Raw genomic sequence first — 8,611 nt, 5'->3', positions numbered from 1 at the left:
GACTGGAGTCGAATCTGAACTCCAGAAACTCCACAAAGTCTTTCTGCTGCAGGAAAACACAGAGCTCCACCTCTGTGTGTGTGTGTATGTGTGTGTGTGTGTGTGTGTGTGTGTGTGTGTGTGTGTGTGTGTGTGTGTGTGTGTGTGTGTGTGTGTGTGTGTGCTACGCTCTGATTGGTTGGCTCAGAGGAAAACTTTCCAACTGTGGAAGCGTCCACACCTTTAACTCCTTCACTGCCACACAGTTTAAAACTGAAGTTGAGTTATTGTTTTAACAGAAATCATAAGTAATAAATACACACTGATTATTAAAGCTGATTCTGATTATTAAAAGTATTTATTTACAAAATATATTTATTCTGATGGAAACCTTTCAACCAAAAAACAAACATTTGGATCTGTTTATGGAAATACAATAAATCATCTTGAACATAAAATCTTAAAATACATTGATAAAAACAAACATAAATAAAGTTTGCATAAATAAAAGCCTTGAAAGTGAGGTCCTGGGACAGGGATGTCATGTGTACAGATTGTAAAGCCCTCCGAGGCAAACTTGTATTTGTGATGTTGGGCTATATAAAATAAACTGAATTGAATTGAAAGGGTTAAATCTCTCTCTCTGCAGAGTTCAGCCTGAAGCTCAATGTCTCTCCACCCAGAGGAGGAGGGAGGGGGATGGGGGGTTACCATGGCGATCGGGGGGCAGGTCTGTGTTTGTTTGTGTTGGAGAGAAAGAGAGAGAGAGACCCCTCTCTCTCTCTCTCTCTCTCTCTCTCTCTCTCTCTCTCTCTCTCTCTCTCTCTCTCTCTCTCTCTCTCTCTAAAAACGGTTTGTTTTGTGTTTCCACAGCTTCAGAAAAACAACATTCATAACTTCAGAGACTCAATTAGGAATGTAAAGTAAACAACTATTAGTAAAGTTAGTAAACAACTATTAGTAAAGTTAGTAAACATGTAAAGTAAACAAGTATCAGTAAAGTTAGTAAACATGTAAAGTAAACACGCATTAGTAAAGTTAGTAAACATGTAAAGTAAACAAGTATTAGCAAAAGTTAGTAAACATTTAAAGTACACAAGTATTAGTAAAGTTAGTACACAAGTATTAGTAAAGCTAGAAAACATGTAAAGTAAACAATTATTAGTAAAAATTAGTAAACAAGTATTAGTAAAGTTAGTAAAGTAAACAAGTATTAGTAAAGTTAGTAAACATGTAAAGTAAACAAGTATTAGTAAAGTTAGTAAACACGTAAAGTAAACACGTATTAGTAAAGTTAGTAAACATGTAAAGTAAACAAGTATTAGTAAAGTTAGTAAACACGTAAAGTAAACACGTATTAGTAAAGTTAGTAAACATGTAAAGTAAACACGTATTAGTAAAGTTAGTACACAAGTATTAGTAAAGTTAGTACACAAGTATTAGTAAAGTTAGTAAACACGTAAAGTAAACAAGTATTAGTAAAGTTAGTAAACACGTAAAGTAAACATGTATTAGTAAAGTTAGTAAACATGTAAAGTAAACACGTATTAGTAAAGTTAGTAAACATGTAAAGTAAACACGTATTAGTAAAGTTAGTACACAAGTATTAGTAAAGCTAGTAAACATGTAAAGTAAACAAGTATTAGTAAAAGTTAGTAAACATGCAAAGTACACAAGTATTAGTAAAGTTAGTAAACAAGTATTAGTAAGCTAGAAAACATCTAAAGTAAACAATTATTAGTAAACGTTAGTAAACAAGTATTAGTAAAGTTAGTAAAGTAAACAAGTATTAGTAAAAGTTAGTAAACAAGTATGAGTAAAGCTAGAAAACATGTAAAGTAAACAAGTATTAGTAAAGTTAGTAAACACGTAAAGTAAACACGTATTAGTAAAGTTAGTAAACATGTAAAGTAAACACGTATTAGTAAAGTTAGTAAACACGTAAAGTAAACACGTATTAGTAAAGTTAGTAAACATGTAAAGTAAACACGTATTAGTAAAGTTAGTACACAAGTATTAGTAAAGTTAGTACACAAGTATTAGTAAAGCTAGAAAACATGTAAAGTAAACAAGTATTAGTAAAGTTAGTAAACACGTAAAGTAAACACATATTAGTAAAGTTAGTGAACATGTAAAGTAAACACGTATTAGTAAAGTTAGTAAACACGTAAAGTAAACACGTATTAGTAAAGTTAGTAAACATGTAAAGTAAACACGTATTAGTAAAGTTAGTACACAAGTATTAGTAAAGTTAGTACACAAGTATTAGTAAAGCTAGTAAACATGTAAAGTAAACAAGTATTAGTAAAAGTTAGTAAACATGTAAAGTACACAAGTATTAGTAAAGTTAGTAAACACGTAAAGTAAACATTTATGAGTAAAGTTAGTAAACATGTAAAGTAAACAAGTATTAGTAAAGTTAGTAAACATGTAAAGTAAACAGGTATTAGTAAAGTTAGTACACAAGTATTACTAAAGCTAGTAAACACGTAAAGTAAACACGTATTAGTAAAGTTAGTAAACATGTAAAGTAAACAAGTATTAGTAAAAGTTAGTAAACAAGTATTAGTAAAGTTAGTAAACATGTAAAGTAAACACGTATTAGTAAAGTTAGTACACAAGTATTAGTAAAGTTAGTACACAAGTATTAGTAAAGCTAGTAAACATGTAAAGTAAACAAGTATTAGTAAAAGTTAGTAAACATGTAAAGTACACAAGTATTAGTAAAGTTAGTAAACAAGTATTAGTAAAGTTAGTAAACACGTAAAGTAAACACGTATTAGTAAAGTTAGTAAACATGTAAAGTAAACAAGTATTAGTAAAGTTAGTAAACATGTAAAGTAAACAAGTATTAGTAAAGTTAGTACACAAGTATTACTAAAGCTAGTAAACATGTAAAGTAAACAAGTATTAGTAAAGTTAGTAAACATGTAAAGTAGACAAGTATTATTAAAGTTAGTACACAAGTATTAGTAAAGCTAGTAAACATGCAAAGTAAACACGTATTAGTAAAGTTAGTACACAAGTATTAGTAAAGCTAGTAAACATGTAAAGTAAACAAGTATTAGTAAAAGTTAGTAAACATGTAAAGTACACAAGTATTAGTAAAGTTAGTACACAAGTATTAGTAAAGCTAGAAAACATGTAAAGTAAACAATTATTAGTAAAAGTTAGTAAACAAGTATTAGTAAAGTTAGTAAAGTAAACAAGTATTAGTAAAGTTAGTAAACATGTAAAGTAAACAAGTATTAGTAAAGTTAGTAAACAGGTATTGGTAAAGTTAGTAAACATGTAAAGTAAACAAGTATCAGTAAAGTTAGTAAACATGTAAAGTACACAAGTATTAGTAAAGTTAGTACACAAGTATTAGTAAAGCTAGAAAACATGTAAAGTAAACAATTATTAGTAAAAGTTAGTAAACAAGTATTAGTAAAGTTAGTAAAGTAAACAAGTATTAGTAAAAGTTAGTAAACATGTAAAGTACACAAGTATTAGTAAAGTTAGTACACAAGTATTAGTAAAGCTATAAAACATGTAAAGTAAACAATTATCAGTAAAAGTTAGTAAACAAGTATTAGTAAAGTTAGTAAAGTAAACAAGTATTAGTAAAGTTAGTAAACATGTAAAGTAAACAAGTATTAGTAAAGTTAGTAAACATGTAAAGTAAACAAATATTAGTAAAGTTAGTAAAGTAAACATGTATTAGTAAAGTTAGTAAACATGTAAAGTAAACAAGTATTAGTAAAGTTAGTAAAGTAAACACGTATTAGTAAAGTTAATAAACATGTAAAGTAAACACGTATTAGTAAAGTTAGTAAACATGTAAAGTAAACAAGTATTAGAAAAGTTAGTAAACAAGTATTAGTAAAGTTAGTAAACAAGTATTAGTAAAGCTAGTAAACATGTAAAGTAAACAAGTATTAGTAAAAGTTAGTAAACATGTAAAGTAAACACGTATTAGTAAAGTTAGTAAACATGTAAAGTAAACATGTATTAGTAAAGTTAGTAAACATGTAAAGTAAGCAAGTATTAGTAAAGTTAGCACACAAGTATTAGTAAAGCTAGTAAACGTGTAAAGTAAACAAGTATTAGTAAAAGTTAGTAAACATGTAAAGTAAACACGTATTAGTAAAGTTAGTAAACAGGTATTGGTAAAGTTAGTAAACATGTAAAGTAAACAAGTATCAGTAAAGTTAGTAAACATGTAAAGTAAACACGTGTTAGTAAAGTTAGTAAACATGTAAAGTAAACACGTGTTAGTAAAGTTAGTAAACAGGTATTAGTAAAGTTAGTAAACATGTAAAGTAAACAAGTATTAGTAAAGTTAGTAAACATGTAAAGTAAACAAGTATCAGTAAAGTTAGTACACAAGTATTAGTAAAGTTAGTAAACATGTAAAGTACACAAGTATTAGTAAAGTTAGTAAACATGTAAAGTAAACATTTATGAGTAAAGTTAGTAAACATGTAAAGTAAACAAGTATTAGTAAAGTTAGTAAACATGTAAAGTAAACAGGTATTAGTAAAGTTAGTACACAAGTATTACTAAAGCTAGTAAACACGTAAAGTAAACACGTATTAGTAAAGTTAGTAAACATGTAAAGTAAACAAGTATTAGTAAAAGTTAGTAAACAAGTATTAGTAAAGTTAGTAAACATGTAAAGTAAACACGTATTAGTAAAGTTAGTACACAAGTATTAGTAAAGTTAGTACACAAGTATTAGTAAAGCTAGTAAACATGTAAAGTAAACAAGTATTAGTAAAGTTAGTAAACATGTAAAGTACTCACAGTGAACCTCAAGGGTTGTTTGGTCGTTTGTTTGAAGAAGAGTTGAGGTATTTCAGAGGAAGAGAGGAAGAGAGAAAGTGAGGAAGAGAGGAAGTAATGAAGAGAAGAAGAGAGGAAGTAATGAAGAGAGGAAGAGAGGAAGTAATGAAGAGACGAAGTAAATGGACCCGTACTTGTAGAGACCTTTTCTAGTCTTCCGACCACTCAAAGCGCTTTAACACTACATGACATCATTCACCCAGTCACACACTGATGAGAGGAGCTACCATGCAAGGTGCCACATCAGATTAGGTTAGTCAGCTAAGGGCTAGCTAAAGTGGGGGAGATGAGTAGACCAGTACCACCACCCCGACCAGTGGGTCTGTTTGGTGGCTGAAGGAGAAGTCAGAGGAGAGGGCATTAGGGGTAGATGTGTTGTCTGGTGTGATCAAAGTCTCTGTGAGAGCCAGGAAGTCCAGCGATTGCTTGATAGCGAAGCAGAGATGAAGTCTGCCTTGCGGTTCGCTGACTGGAAGTTCCAGAGGCCCCTGTGGCGAGGTGTTGGTCTGTGTGGAGCGGGTAACAGAGGAGGGATTTTGATGCATGTGCGAACGAGTTCGATAGTATTTACAAGTGGATATGAACGGAAAACACATTTTTACAGGGTTGTAGGGTTAAGTGTCTTGCTCAAGGACACATCAACATTCGCTAGCGGAGCTGGGGATCGAACCACCGATCCTCTGATTGAAGGACCATCCTGCTCACCACTGAGCTACAGTTGCTGAATAGAGAAAGTGATGAAGAGAGGAAGCGATGAAGCGATGAAGTGATGAAGAGATGAAGCGATGAAGAGAGGAAGTGATAAAGCGATAAAGAGAGGAAGTGAGAGAGTGATGAAGTGATGAAGAGAGGAAGTGAGGAAGCGATGAAGCAATGAAGCGATGAAGCAATGAAGCAATGAAGCGATGAAGAGAGGAAGAGAGGAAGTGAGGAAGAGAGGAAGTGATGAAGTGATAAAGAAAGGAAGAGAGGAAGAGAGGAAGTGATGGAGCGATGAAGAGAGGAAGAGAGGAAGTGATGAAGCGATGAAGTGATGAAGAGAGGAAGAGAGGAAGTGATGAAGAGATGAAGTGATGAAGAGAGGAAGAGGGGAAGTGATGAAGAGATAAAGTGATGAAGAGAGGAAGAGAGGAAGTGATGAAGCAATGAAGAGAGGAAGAGAGGAAGTGATGAAGCGATGAAGTGATGAAGAGATGAAGTAATGAAGAGAGGAAGAGAGGAAGTGATGAAGCGATGAAGTGATGAAGAGAGGAAGTGATAAATTGAGGAAGAGATGAAGTGATGAAGAGAGGAAGAGAGGAAGTGATGAAGCAATGAAGTGATGAAGAGAGGAATAGAGGAAGTGATGAAGCAATGAAGTGATGAAGAGAGGAAGAAGGGAAGTGATGAAGCGATGAAGAGAGGAAGTGAGGAAGTGATGAAGTGATGAAGAGAGGAAGTGATGAAGTGAGGAAGAGATGAAGTGATGAAGTCAGGAAGTCAGGAAGAGTGAAAGTGAGGAAGAGATGAAGTGAGGAAGAGATGAAGTGCGGAAGAGAGGAAGTGAGGAAGTGAGGAAGTCAGGAAGAGATGAAGTGAAGAAGAGATGAAGTGAGGAAGTGAGGAAGTCAGGAAGAGTGGAAGTGAGGAAGAGATGAAGTGAGGAAGTGAGGAAGTCAGGAAGAGATGAAGTGAGGAAGTCAGGAAGAGATGAAGAGAGGAAGAGATGAAGTGAGGAAGAGAGGAAGTGATGAAGTGAGGAAGTCAGGAAGAGTGGAAGTGAGGAAGAGATGAAGTGAGGAAGAGATGAAGTGATGAAGAGAGGAAGAGAGGAAGTGATGAAGCAATGAAGTGATGAAGAGAGGAAGAGAGGAAGTGATGAAGCAATGAAGTGATGAAGAGAGGAAGAAGGGAAGTGATAAAGCGATGAAGAGAGGAAGTAATGAAGCAATGAAGTGATGAAGAGAGGAAGAAGGGAAGTGATAAAGCGATGAAGAGAGGAAGTGAGGAAGTGATGAAGAGAGGAAGTGATGAAGTGAGGAAGAGATGAAGTGATGAAGTCAGGAAGTCAGGAAGAGTGGAAGTAAGGAAGAGATGAAGTGAGGAAGAGATGAAGTGATGAAGAGAGGAAGTGAAGAAGTGATGAAGTGATGAAGTCAGGAAGAGTGGAAGTGAGGAAGAGATGAAGTGAGGAAGAGATGAAGTGTGGAAGAGAGGAAGTGAGGAAGTCAGGAAGAGATGAAATGAGGAAGAGGTGAAGTGAGGAAGAGAGGAAGTGATGAAGTGAGGAAGTGAGGAAGTCAGGAAGAGTGGAAGTGAGGAAGAGATGAAGTGAGGAAGAGATGAAGTGAGGAAGAGAGGAAGTGATGAAGCAATGAAGTGATGAAGAGAGGAAGAGAGGAAGTGATGAAGCAATGAAGTGATGAAGAGAGGAAGAAGGGAAGTGATAAAGCGATGAAGAGAGGAAGTGAGGAAGTGATGAAGAGAGGAAGTGATGAAGTGAGGAAGAGATGAAGTGATGAAGTCAGGAAGTCAGGAAGAGTGGAAGTAAGGAAGAGATGAAGTGAGGAAGAGATGAAGTGATGAAGAGAGGAAGTGAGGAAGTGATGAAGTGATGAAGTCAGGAAGAGTGGAAGTGAGGAAGAGATGAAGTGAGGAAGAGATGAAGTGAGGAAGAGAGGAAGTGATGAAGCAATGAAGTGATGAAGAGAGGAAGAGAGGAAGTGATGAAGCAATGAAGTGATGAAGAGAGGAAGAAGGGAAGTGATAAAGCGATGAAGAGAGGAAGTGAGGAAGTGATGAAGAGAGGAAGTGATGAAGTGAGGAAGAGATGAAGTGATGAAGTCAGGAAGTCAGGAAGAGTGGAAGTAAGGAAGAGATGAAGTGAGGAAGAGATGAAGTGATGAAGAGAGGAAGTGAGGAAGTGATGAAGTGATGAAGTCAGGAAGAGTGGAAGTGAGGAAGAGATGAAGTGAGGAAGAGATGAAGTGCGGAAGAGAGGAAGTGAGGAAGTCAGGAAGAGATGAAATGAGGAAGAGGTGAAGTGAGGAAGAGAGGAAGTGAGGAAGTGAGGAAGTCAGGAAGAGTGGAAGTGAGGAAGAGATGAAGTGAGGAAGAGATGAAGTGAGGAAGAGAGGAAGTGATGAAGTCAGGAAGTGATGAAGTGAGGAAGTCAGGAAGAGTGTAATTGAGGAAGAGATGAAGTGAGGAAGTGATGAAGTCAGGAAGAGTGGAAGAGAGGAAGTGAAGAAGGGAGGAGGTGATGAAGAGAGGAAGTGAGGAAGTCAGGAAGAGTGGAAGTGAGGAAGTGATGAAGTGAGGAAGAGATGAAGTGATGAAGAGAGGAAGAGAGGAAGTGATGAAGCAATGAAGTGATGAAGAGAGGAAGAGGGGAAGTGATGAAGCGATGAAGAGAGGAAGTGATGAAGAGAGGAAGTGATGAAGTGAGGAAGAGATGAAGTGATGAAGTCAGGAAGTCAGGAAGAGTGGAAGTGAGGAAGTGATGAAGTGAGGAAGAGATGAAGTGATGAAGAGAGGAAGTGATGAAGCAATGAAGTGATGAAGAGAGGAAGAGGGGAAGTGATGAAGCGATGAAGAGAGGAAGTGATGAAGAGAGGAAGTGATGAAGTCAGGAAGAGATGAAGTGATGAAGTCAGGAAGTCAGGAAGAGTGGAAGTGAGGAAGAGAGGAAGTGAGGAAGGGAGGAAGTGATGAAGAGAGGAAGTGATGAAGAGAGGAAGAGATGAAGTGAGGAAGAGTGGAAGTGATGAAGTGAGGAAGTGATGAAGTGAGGAAGAGATGAAGTGAAGAAGAGAGGAAGTGATGA

This window comes from Taurulus bubalis (assembly GCF_910589615.1).
Source record: "Taurulus bubalis genome assembly, chromosome: 21".
Taxonomy (NCBI): Eukaryota; Metazoa; Chordata; class Actinopteri; order Perciformes; family Cottidae; genus Taurulus; species Taurulus bubalis.
This window is presented reverse-complemented; position numbering follows the sequence as displayed.